We start from the raw sequence: 16244 nt of genomic DNA, 5'->3' as shown, positions 1-16244 counted from the left end.
AATAATTCCTTCTAGAGCAAATGAGAAGAGTTTCTAAGAGCAAAGGAAGTTAAACTCTCTTTTGCCATGCTGGGAGGTAGGCCTCCCTGAAGCAATGGTCACTGGGTTTTTCCTTCCAGAGGGTGTTTAGTTTCAGGGCTGTTGTTTGTATGAAATAGTAGACCTCCCCTGCTAAATGCAAGAGACCTAGACCACCTAGGTAGAGAGGGGTTTCCTTGACTTGGAGAGCAGAGAACATTTGTCCTTCAGACCCCTTCTGGAAGCTGAACCTGATCTCATTTGGAAATATGGAAGGGGATTCCATTCCTGTCCATGGGCCAGAGAAGGGTGCCTTCATTGTTCAAACTAAGGGAAATATTTGGGGGTTCCTACTATGCTGAATTAGTAATTCTGCCTGTCATTTCCATGAGTTTGTACTCAATGGAATAGTCACACAACAGGAATATTTTCTATGTTCCTACTTTTAAAAATTATTAATATCATTTTTATATTGCCTCATTTCTCAATAGATCCTTATATAGTGAGCCATCCCTTATAACCCCCCCCAAAGAAAGATAAAAAAGCTGTTCAGCAAAATTAACAACATATCAACCAATTTACCATTATAAATAATGTTCTATGTTCATTGTCCCCAACGTTTCCAAAGATGGGAGGGAGGTACATTTGTTATATCTCCTCTTAGAGTCCAGGGTTGGAGCATGCAGTTTCAATTTTTTAGTTCTTTCCAATTACATTGTTGTAGTCACTGTTTATAATGTTTTTCTGAATCTCCTCATTTCACTTATCAGTTATATCTTCTCATGCTTTTCTGAATTTCTTCACTTTTATAAATTATTATATTTAAGTACCATAATGTCTTTAGCCATTTAGCAAATTGATGTACTCTCTTTGCAGTTTTTTTAGTCCTACAAAAAGTGTGACTATAAATATTTTGATGTGTATGAGACTTTATTTTCTATCTTTGATCTACTTTAGGAATATGCCTGGCAGTGAAACTTTTAGGTCAAAAGATATAATTGTTTTAGACACTTAGTATAATTCCATGTTTTTTTCTGAGAATGGTTGAAACATAATTTCACCAAATATATGTTGGTGTACTTTTCTTTCTACATTCTTATTGGAGTTCACTATTTTCATCTTTTGTAATCTTTCTAAATTCGTGGGTGTGGGGTAAATAAAATCTCATGGTATTGATGAATTTCTCATATAAGTGATTTTTTTCATATGGTTAAGCTTGAAGTTTTTTGAGAACTATTTGGAGTGGCTAGGTGGTGCAGTGGATAGAGCACTGGCCCTGGAGTCAGGGGTGCCTGAATTCAAATCCGGCCTCAGGCACTTAATAATTACCTAGCTATGGGGCTTTGGGCAAAATCCACTTAACCCCATTTGCCTTGAAAAAAAAAACCTTTCAAAAAAGAGAACTATTTGTTCACATCCTCTGGGGATTGACTTTTAGTCATCTATATTTGTTTTAGTTCCATATATAACTTGGTTATCAGACCAAATACAAAAATTCCTCTGTCTTCCCCCACACACACACACACATTATAACCTCTTCTCTTGGGTTGATTTTGTTTGTGCAGAACTTTTTCAATTTCATATAATCATGTGATCTTTGGGATTACCACTATCCCATTTTTAGTTAAGAATTCACCTCCACCTAGCTGTGTGGCCTTGGGCAAGCCACTTAACCCCATTGCCTTGCAAAAGAATTCACCTCCTATCCAATAATGTTCTTTTCTAATTTTTAAAAAATATTGTATCTTTTAATATTTAGATATATTTTGAACATGCTGTATATTCTGTCCGTGGTATATTATGTTGGAGTAAATTGAATTTCACCTAAATTATTTTAAGGGTTTTCTGCCACAATTCTTGTCAAGTAGGGACCATTTCCCCAAATAATTTATGTTCTTACTCCATTCTTTTAAGAACATTTCAATTATCTAATAGGTAATACCTTGACTAAGTGTCTCTCTGGATAGAACACTTGTCATGAGTCAGGAGGATGGGAGTTCAAATCCAGCTTTATATATACTTGCCACTTACTAGCTTTGGGACTTTGGACAAGTTACTTCACCCTGATTGCTTTGTATCCAGGGCCATCTCCAGTCATCCTGATTCATATCTAGCCACTGGATCCTGATGGTTCTTGAGAAACTGGAGGAGGCTGGTGACTTAGTACAACCCCCCCCCCCCCACTCAGATCCAATTCATGTGCTTGTCATGATGTCACTGAGAATGAAGGACAAACATCATTAATACCTTGGCTTATGTGAACAAGAGGTGTCATTAAAGCCTACAATCATAACTTCTCCCAAGAATAACTTGGGCAGTACCTCCTTAGTTGACTGACTCTAGTAAAGAACACCACTTAAAATGATTTTTTAAAGAAAATCTTGAAATCCGTGTAGTATAAGTCTGATAACCTTGTCTGGAATGTGGGGACCCCTTAAACATATAAGGTTAGAGGCAACTGCTTTTTGAACCTTTCTTCTCAGACTGGCCCTATATCCTTGGACCTAGGGATTTAAATACTGTCCCTGCTTAAAAAGGCAGAAAAACCATGGCTCATCAGACTGAATCCTTTGTCTTAGAACTTGCCTCTACAAACTTATCTTTCCTTGATTCTCCTTTTAGATGCAGCTTTGGATCCAGAGTCTAGTCCAGTTATCACTTGCCTGTAGGATTGTGATTGTTAATATTCACACACATTGCTGGATGGTTTCTTGGTTCTTGATCTTGGACTTAAGAATTAAGATTGCTTCCTCCCTTTCAATGCTTCTTAGGTGTTCAGCTTTGTTTCATTCCTAGTTCCTATTGGTTTACTCTGATCTATCTTCCTAGATTAAATTATAAAATTTTATTTTATTTTTCCACTTGAGACCTGAAGAGACAAAGATCACATGACTTGTCCTTAGCAGTTAGTTTTAGTCACGTTGCTTTTTTTGAATAATCAGATACATCAAGCAGTACACAAGTATTTATTAAGCAGTTTTGTTTTAGGCTCTTTTCTTGGTTTAAGGGAAAGATATAATCCTTATTGCAAGGAATTTAAATTTTATGGGAAGGCAAGGACATATAAAAGGATATGTGGAATAAATATAAGAATAAATATAAAGATAAATGAATACAAAGAAGTTACATAGAAGGTAGCTTGAGAGATAACAATCAAGGAAATCAGGAAAGGAGTCAGGTAGAAGATAGTGCTTGAGCCTTTTTTTTGAGTTTTATTTTTTTGTGTAGTTTTATTTATCAGTTCTTTCTCTGGAGATATATAGCATCTTCCTTAATAAGTCCTTCCCCCCCTTTGCTCTAAATTTAATTTTTTAATTTTTTCTTTATTTCTTTATTGAATTTTATAACTTTCCCCCTAATCTCACATCCCTCTCTCCACCCCCACAGAAGGCAGTCTGTTAGTCTTTACATTTTTTCCATGGTATACATTGATCTAAGTTGAATGTAATGAGAGAGAAATCATATCCCTAAGAGGAAAAAAAGTATAAGAGATAGCAAAATTACATAATAAGATAATTTTTTTTTAATTAAAGGTAATAGTCTTTGATCTTTGTTCAAACTCCACAATTCTTTCTCTGAATACAGATGGCTTTCTCCATCGCAGATACCCCCAAATTGTACTTGATTGTTGCACTGATGGAATGAGCAAATACATTGAGGTTGGCCATCACCCCTCATGCTGCTGTTAGGGTATACAGTGTTTTTCTGGTTCTGCTCATCTCACTCAGCATCAGTTTATGCAAATCCCTCCAGATTGAGCCATTCTCAAGGGAAGAGAGATTCTGTAAGAATTAGGAAGGAGTGTTTTTCAGGCCTGGGTATGGGTGATGGAGAAGCAAGAGCAACAGCTAAAAGGCCAATTTGACTGGCTCACCCAGAGCAGAGGATGGGTCCAGTTTGTGTGGGACTCTAAAAGCTAAATGCATTAGTTTATGTCTGATCCTAGAAGCATGGGACACCATTAGAGTGTGTTCAATTAGGGGATAGCAACATGAACAAATCTGTCCTTAAAGAAAACTAGTTTAGAAGCAGTGTGAAAAGAAACTTGAGATAATGAGACCACTTATGAGACATGACCTGTCATAGCTATTTGTGGAGCCTGTACTATATGCAGATCATTGTTAGGTGCTAGAGGGAGATAGCAGAGAAACAGGGAGCTAACCAAGTAATACATACATATGAAAGGAGGGCAGCTAGATGGTGTAGCAGATAAAGCACTGGCCTTGGAATCAGGGAGGATGGGAGTTCAAATCCAGTCTCAGAATCAGAAACCTGATTCTTACTAGCTGTGTGACCTTGGGCAAGTCACTTAATTCTGATTGCCTCACATCTGGGACCATCTCCAGTCATCCTGATTAATATATGGCCATTGGACCTAGATGGCTCTGGAGGAGAAAGTGAGACTGGTGATTTAGCACTGCACCCTTCACTCAGATGCAGTTTATGTCTTTGTCATGGCATCACCTCCACTGATGTCATGGTCTTTGAGAATGAGTATAAATATCATCATGTTGGAATGGGACCAAAGTAAATGCTAGTCCTTAGGAGTTTAGATTTAGAATTGAGACTGTATAAAGAGTCATGGTTCTTTATTTTTTAGATAAGACTTTTTTTTTAGGGTTTTTTTGCAAGGCAAATGAGGTTAAGTGGCTTTCCCAAGGCCACACAGCTAGGTAATTATTAAGTGTCTTGAGACCAGATTTGAACCCAGGTACTCCTGACTCCAGGCCTGGTGCTTTATCCACTGCGCCACCTAGCCGCCCCTAGATGAGACTTTTTGAGGTAGAGTTTGGTTCTATATTTTCCTTACATTCAAATCCAGTGGCTCTCTATTTGCATGATACTATCTCTTAGTTAAGGTATTGTAAGACTAGGGATTATAACAGTTGATCATGATTGAGAACCCTGACCCAATTAGTTTCTCTGAAAGAATGTAAGCTTTTCTAGGACATGGATCTATTTCATTTTGTCTTTGTACTTTCCTGATTAGCACAGTGCCTGGCAATAATAGATAAACAGTTAATAAATGCTCATTATTTTTTTTAGCTTCCTCTCAATTCTGTGCTTTACCCCCCTGCCTATTATTATTTTGGTTCTTTAAGTAAAGAAAGCAAGAACAGTAAGCCCTGATGGTACCCTCTTTCCCCATGAGTAGTTAGTATTTCAAACACTTTGGGGGATGAGGAAATGGAAATAGTTTCTACTCTTATTGCCCTCTTACCCTCTTCTGGATTCAGCAATTTCTCTGCTTCCTGTATTTAGGGATCTTAGCTTGTACTCCATCTCTAATGATCTCAAAGCTTTAAAGGAAGTGAAAATAAATTTCTCAAGTTGTGGAGATCCCTGTTGTAAGTTAATTGCTAGGGTCAATCAAAGTTTTGAGCAGATTTTTTTTTTTTAGGTTTTTGCAAACAAATGGGGTTAAGTGGCTTGCCCAAGGCCACACAGCTAGGTAATTATTAAGTGTCTGAGATTGAATTTGAACCCAGGTACTACTGACTCCAGGGCCTGTGCTTTATCCACTGCTCCACCTAGCCACCCCTTGAGCAGATTTTAAAACTAGATTGGGGCTATATGACTTACTAGAGAGCAGAGAAATCAGACTGAGAAAGGATGATATTGGGAAGTAAAATATGGTTTTTCTATGTATTCTGTTGGGCTTGTCCTTTTGTAACTCATACCAATTTTTTCTAAATCATTGAGAAAAGTTAATCTGCTATTGGGTGCCAGTTTTACCTTTTTTCCCCAAGGTCATGTCTCCTTGTTATGCGGATAAAAGATTCTAACAGGCATGGCACATCCAGAGTAATCCTGCTGGTGTCACTTAGTGGACTTTGGAACAGAACAAGAAATAGTCATGCTCTTGAAATTATGCCCAGCTTCAGCTTCAATTCTACTTCCTTTTGGTACATTCGTCCCCTCTAAAATCTTCATAAGGATTTTTTTTTTATTTAAAGAGGTGGCTTTCATAAGAAGACAGTCTCTCAGGTTTTCCTGTATCACAATTTTTTTTATTAAAGATATTATTTGAGTTTTACAATTTTTCCCACAATCCCACTTCCCTCCCCCCACCCCCCAATGGAAAGCAATCTGTCAGTCTTTACTTTGTTTTCATGTTGTACCTTGATCGAAATTGGGTGTGATGAGAGAGAAATCATATCCTTAGAGAAGAGACAAGAATTCTAAGAGGTAAACAAGATCAGATAGTAAGATATCTGTTTTTTTCTAAATTAAAGGGAATAGTCCTTGAATATTGTTCAAACTCCACAGCTCCTTAACTGGATACTGATGGCACTCTCCTTTGCAGACAGCCCAAAATTGCTTCTGATTGTTGCACTGATGGAATGAGCAAGTCCTTCAAGGTTGATGATCACTCCCATGTTGCTGTTAGGGTATACAGTGTTTTTCTGGTTCTGCTCATCTCACTCAGCTGATGCTGAGTTCATGCAAATCCCTGCAGGCTTCCCTGAAATCCAATCCCTCCTGGTTTCTAATAGAACAGTAGTATTCCATGACATATATATACCACAGTTTGCTAAGCCATTCCCCAATTGCAGGACATTTACTTGATTTCCAATTCTTTGCCACCACAAACAGGGCTGCTATAAATATTTTTGTACCAGTAATGTTTTTACCCTTTTTCTTCATTTCTTCAGGATATAGACAAGTAGTGGTATCTTTTTAAATTTTATTTTATTTTAATTCTCATTTTGTACAAATGTTTTTTTTACATTAATAAAATATTCTTGTTTAAGAGTAAACAAAATACCCCTCTCCCCCATGAATATAGACTTGCTTGAGCGATAAAGTAAAGGGGAGAGAAAAAAAATTAAAATTAAGAAAAAATAATAGTAATAATTGTAGGTATGGCCAGATGGCACAATGGACAAAGCACCAGCCCTGGAGCCATGAGCACCCAAGCCTACATCCAGCCTCGTAGACCCAACAATCACCCAACCATGTGACATACAAGCCACCCGATCCCCACTGCCCTGCAAAAACCAAAAAGAAGAAAAAAAAAAGACCTAAAATAAAATAGTAATAATAGTAGGGGTGGCTGGGTGGCAGACAGAGCATTGGCCCCTGAGCTAGGAGCCCCTGGGTCCAAATCCGGCCTCAGACACCCAAAGATCACCCTGCCATGTGGCCCCAGGCAGGCGACCCAACCCCATTTACCCTGCACCCTCCCCCAAATAATAATAAAAAAAATGTGCTTCAATCTTTGTTCCAACACCAACAACTCTGTCATGGGTGGATTGCATTCTTTATGGTAAATCCATCGCAAAAGTTACTTCCATATTTTTCCAGCGTTGCCATTGCTGATTGCAACTCCCTCCTTTCTTATTTCTCCACTGCCATGTACTGTATTTTCTTCCTCCTTTCACTCTGACTCTGCTGTAGGGTCACTGAGTGGCACAGCAGACAGATCCCTGGTCCTGGGGCCAAGAAACCCTGAGCCCCCATACCACCCCTTAGGCCCAGAATCCACCTGGCTCTATGGTCCTGGACAGGCCTTCCAATCCCAGCCCCTTGCAAGAAGTAAAAAAGAAAATGTGTTATATCTGACCATTCTCCCCCCATGGTCCATCCTCTCCTCCTTTATTCACATCCCCACCCCTTCTCCCTGCTTCCCCCTCCTTCTTACTCCAGATACCTATACCCCTTTGAGTATATATGCTGTTTCCTCTCCTAGCCACCTCTGATGACAGCAAAGGTTCCCTCATTCCCCCTTGCCTTCCCCCCTTCCATATCATTGCAATAGCTTATTGTAATAAAGAAAAATCTTATTATATGAAATAGCTTGGCCTATTCCCCCTCTCCTTTTTCTTTCTCCCATTACATTTCCCTTTTTTGTTATTGACTCCATTTTTACACCATATTTTATCCTTGAATTCAGCTTTCTCCTGTGCTTCAACTATAAAAGCTCCCTCTACCTGCTCTATTAACTGAGAGGGTTCATATGAGGATTATCAGTGTCATTTTTCTTTGCATGAATACATGCAGTTCATCCTCATTAAGTCCCTCATATTTTCCCCCTCTCCTCCAATCTCCATGCTTCACCTGAGTCCTGTATCTGAAGATCAAACCTTCTGTTCAGCTCTGGCCATCCCAAAAGGAACATTTGAAATTCCCCTGGTTCATTGAAAGTCCATCTTTTCCCTGGAAGAGGACATTCAGCCTTGCTGGGTAGTTCACTCTTGGCTGCATTCTAAGCTCTTTTGCCTTCCGGTGTATTATATTCCAAGCCCTATGAGCTTCCAATATAGTTGCTGCTAAGTCCTGTGTGATCCTGACTGCAGCTGTATGATATTTGAACTGTGACCTTCTGGCTGCTTGTAATATTTTCTCTTTGACTTGGGAGTTCTGGAACTTGGCTATAATATTCCTAGGGGTTGGTTTTTTGGGATGTCTGGGGATCTGTGGATTCTCTCCATTTCTATTTTGCCCTCTGCTTCTAGAATATCAGGGCAATTTTCCTGTAGTAATTCCTTGAAAATGATGTCAAGGCTCTTTTCCTGATCATGACTTCCTGGTATTCCAGTAATTTTTAAATTGTCTTTCCTAAGTCTGTTTTCCATATCAGTTGTTTTTTCAATGAGATATTTCACATTTTCTTCTAATTTTTCATTTTTTTGGTTTTGAAGTATTGATACCTGATTTCTGGTAAATTCATCAATCTCCCTGAATTCTATTCTTTGTCTGAAGGATTTGTTTTCCTCAGAGAGTTTTCTTATCTCTTTTTCCATCTGGCCAATTTTGCTTTTTAAGGCATTCTTCTCCTCAATAACTTTTTGAACTGTTTTATCCATTTGACTTAAGCTGGTTTTTAGCATGCTATTTTCTTCAGCATTTTTTTGGATTTCCTTGACTAGGCAGCTGACTTCATTTTTATGTTTTTCCTGCATCTCTCCTTTCTTTTCCCAGTTTTTTCTTCCAACTCCCTCATTTGATTTTCAAAGTCTTTTTTGAGCTCTGTCATAGCGTGATCCCAATTTTTGTTTTTCTTGAAGTCTTTAGATGCAGGAGCTTGTGCTTGCTCATCTTCAGACTGAGTATTTTGATCCTTCTTGGGCTCATTTGCAAAATATTTCTCAATGGTGTTCCTCTTATTTCTCTGCTTTCTCAGTTTCCCAGCCTGGGCCTGGTTTTGGGGTGCTTCCTGAGCTTTAGGGACACTCCCACAAGGATCTCAGTGTGTGAGGCTCTGTCCTCCCTCCTGGTCTGTGAATGACCATAAGTGCCTCCCTCTGCCACAGGGCCTTTGGGGGGGCCCTGCTGTTCTATGGGGGGGCCTAGACTGCTATCAGGATCTGAATGTGGTCAGAGCCCCAGAGTCCTGTTCCAGAGGCAGAGGACAGAGCTCCACAGTCTCTCTTCACTCCCCTCCCTAGGATCAATGGGCTCATGCCCTGGAGGCTCCTGCTTACCAGCCCTGCCTGCTTCTGTTTCCAGATCTGTGCTTCAGAAAGACCAAGCTGCTAGCCCTGTGCTCTCATGGCTGGGCTCCATGTGTTCACTCTGGCAGAGGTCCCCTGCTGTTCCCCCACTTTGTGCCCGGTGTGCAGCTTCCCGGGGTGCAGCTCAGGAGACTCCCCTGCTGCTGTGAGCCACGGCTCCCAGCACCCTGGGGCTGCCTCCAGGAGGCTGAAGTTCTTTTGCTCTGGCGGGCCATCCCTCTGACCCGGGGGAGCAGAGCCTTTCTGCTCTTTTCCAGGTTACCTTGAGTAGGAGAACTGCCTCACTGTGGCCCTGTGTGGGTTCTGTCTCTCCAAAGTTTAGTTAGAGTCCTTAGTTTCAAGTTTTATCAGAGAGTGCCTAAGACTGGACCCCTTCTTGTCGCCATCTTGGCTCCGCCCCTCCCAGTAGTGGTATTGCTGGGTCAAAGGGTATGCACATTTTTGTTGCCCTTTGGGCATAGTTCCAAATAGCTCTCCAGAAAGGTTGGATGAGTTCACAGCTCCACCAACAGTGTAATAGTGTTCCAGATTTCCCACATGCCTTCCAACAATGATCATTATCCTTTCTGGTCATATTGGCCAATCTGAGAGGTGTGAGGTGGTACCTCAGAGAAGCTTTAATTTGCATTTCTCTAATAATTAATGATTTAGAGCATTTTTCATATGGCTATGAATTGCTTTGATCTCATCTTTAAATTGCCTTTGCATATCCTTTGACCATTTCTCAATTGGGGAATGGCTTTTTGTTTTAAAAATATGACTCAGTTCTCTGTATATTTTAGAAATGAGTCCTTTGTCAGAATCATTAGTTGTAAAGATTGTTTCCCAATTTACTGCATTTCTTTTGATCTTGGTTACAGTGGTTTTATCTGTGCAAAAGCTTTTTAATTTTATGTAATCGAAATCATCTAATTGGTTTTTGATGATGTTCTCCAACTCTTCCTTAGTCTTAAACTGCTCCCCTTTCCAGAGATCTGACAGGTAAACTAGTCCTTGATCTTCTGATTTGCTTATAGTATTGTTTTTTTATGTCTTAAGTCCTGTAACCATTTGGATCTTATCTCGGTAAAAGGTGTTAGGTGTTGGTTTAATCTAAGTTACTTCCATACTAACTTCCAATTATCCCAACAGTTTTTATCAAAGAGGGAGTTTTTATCCCAATGGCTGGACTCTTTGGGTTCATCGAACAGCAGATTACTATAATCATCTCCTGCTTTTACACCTAGTCTATTCCACTGGTCCACCACTCTATTTCTTAGCCAATACCAAACAATTTTGATGACTGATGCTTTATAATATAATTTTAGATCAGGTAGGGCTCAGCCACCTTCTTTTGTACTTTTTTTCATTAAGCTCCTGGCAATTCTTTTTTTTTTTGGCAGTAGAGGATAGACTTTACTGGACTCACACCAGCAGTCCGTGCTTCTTCAGCACCTTTGTGTATTTATGGATTTTGCCTTCCACATTCTTCTCAGCTTGCTTGCATAGTTTCATGAGCTTCTTTTTCTTTCTACAATGGAGCTTGGCTTTCTCTTTCCTCTTTTCTTCCAATGTAGCAGTCACTGCCTGGTATTTCCAGCCAACCTCATGGGCCAGGCTCCCCAGATAAGCAGATTTTCTGGTGGGCTTCAGCCTGACCACCTTGAGAGCAGCTGGGACAACCATGCGTTTCCACTTGTCGTAAGGTGGGGGGATGCCATCTAACACCTTCAGGCGCTCCAGGGCAGCTTGCCCTCGCTTGGTCTTGTGGGGGAGCATGCCTCTCACGGTCCTCCAGAAAATGCTGCTGGGGGCTGGGAAGTGGTAAGGGCCTCTGGAGGGATTTGTGTTCATCTGCTTTCAGAGGAAGGCCAGGTATTTCAGCTTGTTCCTGTAGAAGTTGCCCGAGATGTTGATGCCCTCGCAGCGTACTACGACTACCTGGCGCCCCAGGAGCACCTGCTTGGCCACAGTGGCCGCCAAGTGGCCCAGGAGGTGGCCCCGTTCGTCGATCACCAGGACCTGCCCGTCTGCCATGGCCGACGGCTGCCCAAGAAAAGAATCCTGGCAATGCTTGACTTTTTATTTCTCCATATGAATTTACTTAAAATTTTTTTAACTCATTAAAGTAATTTTTTGTGATTTTGATTGGTAGGGCACTAAACAGATAGTTTAGTTTTGGTAGAATTGTCATTTTTATTATATGAGCTCTACCTATCCATGAGCAGTTGTTATTTGCCCAGTTATTTAAATCTGATTTAATTTGTGTGAGAAGTGTTTTATAATTGTTTTCAAAAAGATTCTGAGTCTGTCTTGGCAAATAGATTCCCAAGTATTTTGTATTGTCTGAGGTTACTTTGAATGGGATTTCTCTTTCTAGCTCTTCCTGTTGTTTCTTGCTAGACATATATAAAAAAGTTGAGGGTTTATGAGGGTTTATTTTATAACCTACAACTTTGCTAAAATTGCTAATTGTTTCCAGTAGTTTTTTGGATGATTTATTGGGATTCTTTAGGTAGACCATCATGTCATCTGCAAAGAGTGAGAGTTTTGTCTCTTCCTTCCCAATTCTGATTCCTTCAATTTCTTTTTCTTCTCTAATTGCTGATGCTAACATTTCTAATACAATATTGAATAGTAGTGGTGATAATGGACACCCTTGTTTCACCCCTGATCTTATTGGGAATGCCTCTAGCCTCTCCCCATTGAATATAATGCTTGTTGATGGTTTCAGATAGATACTGCTAATTATTTTAAGGAACAGTCCATTTATTCCTTCTCTCTCTAGTGTTTTTAATAGGAATGGATGCTTTATTTTGTCAAAAGCTTTTTCAGCATCTATTGATATGATCATATGATTTCTGATAGATTTGTTGTTGATGTAATTGAGTATACTAACAGTTTTCCTAATATTGAACCAACCCTGCATTCCTGGAATAAATCCTACTTGATCATAATGTATTATCCTGGTGGTAACTTGTTGTAATTGTTTTGCTAATATTTTATTTAATATTTTTGTATCTATTTTGATCAGGGAAATAGGTCTATAATTTTCTTTCTCTGTTTTACTCTTCCTGGTTTAGGTAACAGCACCATATTGGTCTCATAGAAAGAGTTAGGCAGAGTTCCATCTTTCCCTATTTTTCCAAAGAGTTTATATAGAATTGGAACCATTTGTTCCTTAAATGTTTGGTAGAATTCACTTGTGAATCCATCAGGCCCTGGAGATTTTTTTTAGGGAGTTCAGTGATGGCTTGTTGAATTTCTTTTTCTGAGATAGGGTTGTTTAGGTATTTAATCTCTTCTTCATTTAACCTGTGCAACTTATATTTTTGTAAATATTCATCCATTTCACTTAGATTATCAAATTTATTGGCATAATACTTTCAAATTATTACTTTAATTTCCTCCTCATTGGTGGTGAGTTCACCTTTTTCATTTATGATACTAGCAATTTGGTTTTCTTCTTTCTTTTTTTTAATGAAATTGACCAGAGGTTTATCATTGACCAGAGGTTTATCAATTTTATTTGTTTTTTCATAATACCAACTTTTGGTTTTATTTATTAATTCAATAGTTTTTTTGCTTTCAATTTTATTAATTTCTCTAATTTTTAGAATTTCTAATTTGGTATTTAATTGGGGATTTTTGATTTGTTCTGTCTCTAAATTTTTTAGTTACATGTTTAATTCATTGATTTCCTCTTTCTCCAATTTATTCATGTAAGCATTTAGAGCTATAATATATCCCCTGAAAGTTGCTTTGAATGAATTCCAGAGGTTTTGGTATGTTGATTATCTAGGATAAAATGGTTAATTCTTTCTATAATTTGTTTTTTGGTCCACTCATTTTTTAAAATGAGGTTATTCAGTTTCCAATTTGTTCTTGGTCTATATCTCCTTGGCCTAGTATTGCATATACCTTTTATTGCATTGTGATCTGAGAAAGATGTATTCAGTATTTCTGCCTTTCCCCAGTTGATCATTAGGTTTTTATGTCCTAGTACATGGTCAATTTTTGTATAAGTTCTTGTTATAGTTACTGCAGTTCCTGTATAAGTTACTGCAGAGAAAAAGGTATATTCCTTTCTATCCCTGTTCAGTTTCCTTCATAAGTCTACCATATCTAATTTTTCTAACAATCTACTTACCTCCTTAACTTCTTTCTTGTTTATTTTATTATTCGATATATCTAGATCTGAGAGTGGGAGGTTGAGGTCTCCCACTAGTAGAGTTTTGCTGTCTATGTCTTCCTGTAGTTCTTTCAGCATCTCTTCTAAGAATTTGGGTGCTGTCCCACTGGGTGCATATATATTCAGTACTGAAATGACTTTATTGTCTATGGTACCTTTTAGGAGGATAAAGTTTCCTTCCTTATGTCTTTTAATGCTATCTCTTTTTGCTGCTGCTTTGTCTGAGATAAGGATTACTACCCCTGCTTTTTTTCCTTCAGCTGAAGCAAAATATATTTTGCTCCAACCTTTTACCTTTACTCTGTATGTATCTCTCTGCTTCAAATGAGTTTCTTGTAAGCATATTGTAGGATTCTGGTTTTTAATCCATTCTGCTATTTGCTTATGTTTTAAGGAAGAATTCATCCTATTCACATTCAAGGTTATGATTACTAATTCTTTATTTCCCTCCATGCTATCTTCCATCTATTTGTATTTTCCCCCCTTTCCCCGCCCTTTATCCATATTCCCCAGTATTTTGCTTCTGAATACCACCCCCTTCAGTGTGTTTGCCCTCCTATATCACCCCTCCCCTTTCTTTACCCTTTCCTTTTTCCCTTCCCTTCCTTTTGTTATTTCCCCCTTTTCCCCCACTCCCCCTTCCCTTTCTCCGTCCCCCTTCCCTTTCTCTGTTCCCCCCTCCCCTTTTCCCATTTTAATACTTGAAAGGTTAGATGTTTTATAAGTTAACTGAGTATGTGTAGGTTGACTTTAAGCCAAGTTTGATGAGAAGAAGATTCAGGTGTTTCTCATCTGCTCCCTTCTTCCCCTCTATTACCATAGGTTTTTTTTTACCTCTTAGTGGAATGAGATTTGCCCCCATTCAATCCCCTCCCTCCTCCCATCTATTTCCTGTCCCCCTTTCTAAGGAGGTAGTGTTTTGTAGATCATTCTAAGTCATAGAAAATTCTGAGTGTCCCTTCTAGTTCAGTATATTCTATCTAATAGAGTCAAAATTCCTGAGAGTTATTAGAGTCTTTCTCCCAAGTGGGGTTAAAACCAGATCCATCTCTTTATATAGCAGTCTCCTGGATAGGTCATGAATGTCCATCATTTCTGGCTAGGTATATTCTCTCCGTTAGAGTTACAATTTTCAAGATTTATGAGAATCTTTTTTCCCCCATGCTGGGATATAGCCAGTTTCACCTTACTGGATAGCATTTTTTTTCCTTTTACCTTTTTTTTTAACCTATTCATGTGTCTCTAGAATCTCCTGTTTGATGTCCAGATTTTCTGTTTAGCTCTGGTCTTTCCATCAAAAATTTTTGGAATTCTTTCATTTCGTTAAATGTCCATCTTTTTCCCTGAAAGAGAAGGCTCAGCTTTGCAGGAAAGTAGATTCTTGGCTGCATTCCAAGCTCTTGTGCTCTTCGAAATATCTTGTTCCAGGCCCTTCGATCCCTTATGTTGATGCAGCCAAGTCCTGCATGATCCTTACTGTGGCTCCTTGATATTTAAATTGTTTCTTTCTGGCTACCTGAAGGATTTTCTCTTTTATCTGATAGTAGTTTGGCCACAACATTCCTTGGTGTTTTCATTTTAGGATCTTTTTCTGATGGGGATCGATGTATCCTTAGAATGTCTATTTTTTTTTTTTTTTAGGTTTTTTTCAAGGCAAATGGGGTTAAGTGGCTTGCCCAAGGCCACACAGCTAGGTAATTATTAAGTGTCTGAGACCAGATTTGAACCCAGGTACTCCTGACTCCAGGGCCAGTGCTTTATCCACTATGCCACCTAGCCGCCCCTGATGTACTATTTCAGTAACTACTTTGCCCTCCGATTCCATGATATCAGGGCAGTTTTCCATCACTAGATCCTGTAATATTAAGTCCAGGCTTTTTTTCTCTTCAATGTTTTCAGGAAGTCCTATAATTTTCAGGTTGCCCGTCCTCCATCTATTCTTGAGGTCAGTGGTTTTGTTGATGAGGTATTTTACATTTTCTTCTATTTTTTCTACTTTTTGATTTTGTTTAACTGACTCTTGCTGTCTCATGGAGTATTCGTTTCTGTAGAATCCATTCTTTTTTTGGTGGAGGAGTTTTCTTCATTAACCTTTTGCAACTCCTTTTTCAATTGGTCAATTCTACTTTTGAAAGAGCTTTCCATTTGACCAATTGAGGTTTTGAGAGAATTATTTTCTTTTTGCATTTGCCCAGTTGAGGATCTGAGAGAATTATTCTCATTTTGTATTTGTACAATTGATGATGTGAAAGATTTATTCTCATTTTGTAATTGTCCAATTGATGATCTTGAGAGATTTATTCTCCTTTTGTATTTATCCAATTGTACTTTCTAAGGTTTTGTTTTCTTCTTGCAAGGTATTAATTGTCTCTCTCCCAAATTTTTAAGCTCTTTCCTTATTTCTTCAAGGAAGTCCTATATCACAATTTTAGCAGGATGTTGGTGGTCCTCAGATTTCTGGGCACCTTTTTCCTCCCTGCATTTCAGCCATTTTTGAGACTTTTAAAATTTTATCTTCTTCCTTTTGGAGATAACTATCTTCTCCTTGTTCTTTATCTTGTCTCAGAGACTCTGCAGTTGGTTTCACTAGTTGCTGA

General features: G+C 38.7%; 1 protein-coding gene and 1 pseudogene across 2 annotated transcripts in view; one reads left to right on the top strand and one right to left on the bottom strand.

The window, feature by feature from the left end:
- The window catches only part of SUFU (SUFU negative regulator of hedgehog signaling), a 208261-nt gene that overhangs the window by 26440 nt on the left and 165577 nt on the right, over window positions 1-16244 (top strand). The window lies entirely within an intron of this gene.
- LOC141521345 (large ribosomal subunit protein uL13-like) lies at window positions 10719-11622 on the bottom strand (annotated as a pseudogene).

The sequence above is a fragment of the Macrotis lagotis genome, chromosome 4, assembly GCF_037893015.1.
Source record: "Macrotis lagotis isolate mMagLag1 chromosome 4, bilby.v1.9.chrom.fasta, whole genome shotgun sequence".
Lineage (NCBI taxonomy): Eukaryota > Metazoa > Chordata > Mammalia > Peramelemorphia > Peramelidae > Macrotis > Macrotis lagotis.
This window is presented reverse-complemented; position numbering and strand designations above follow the sequence as displayed.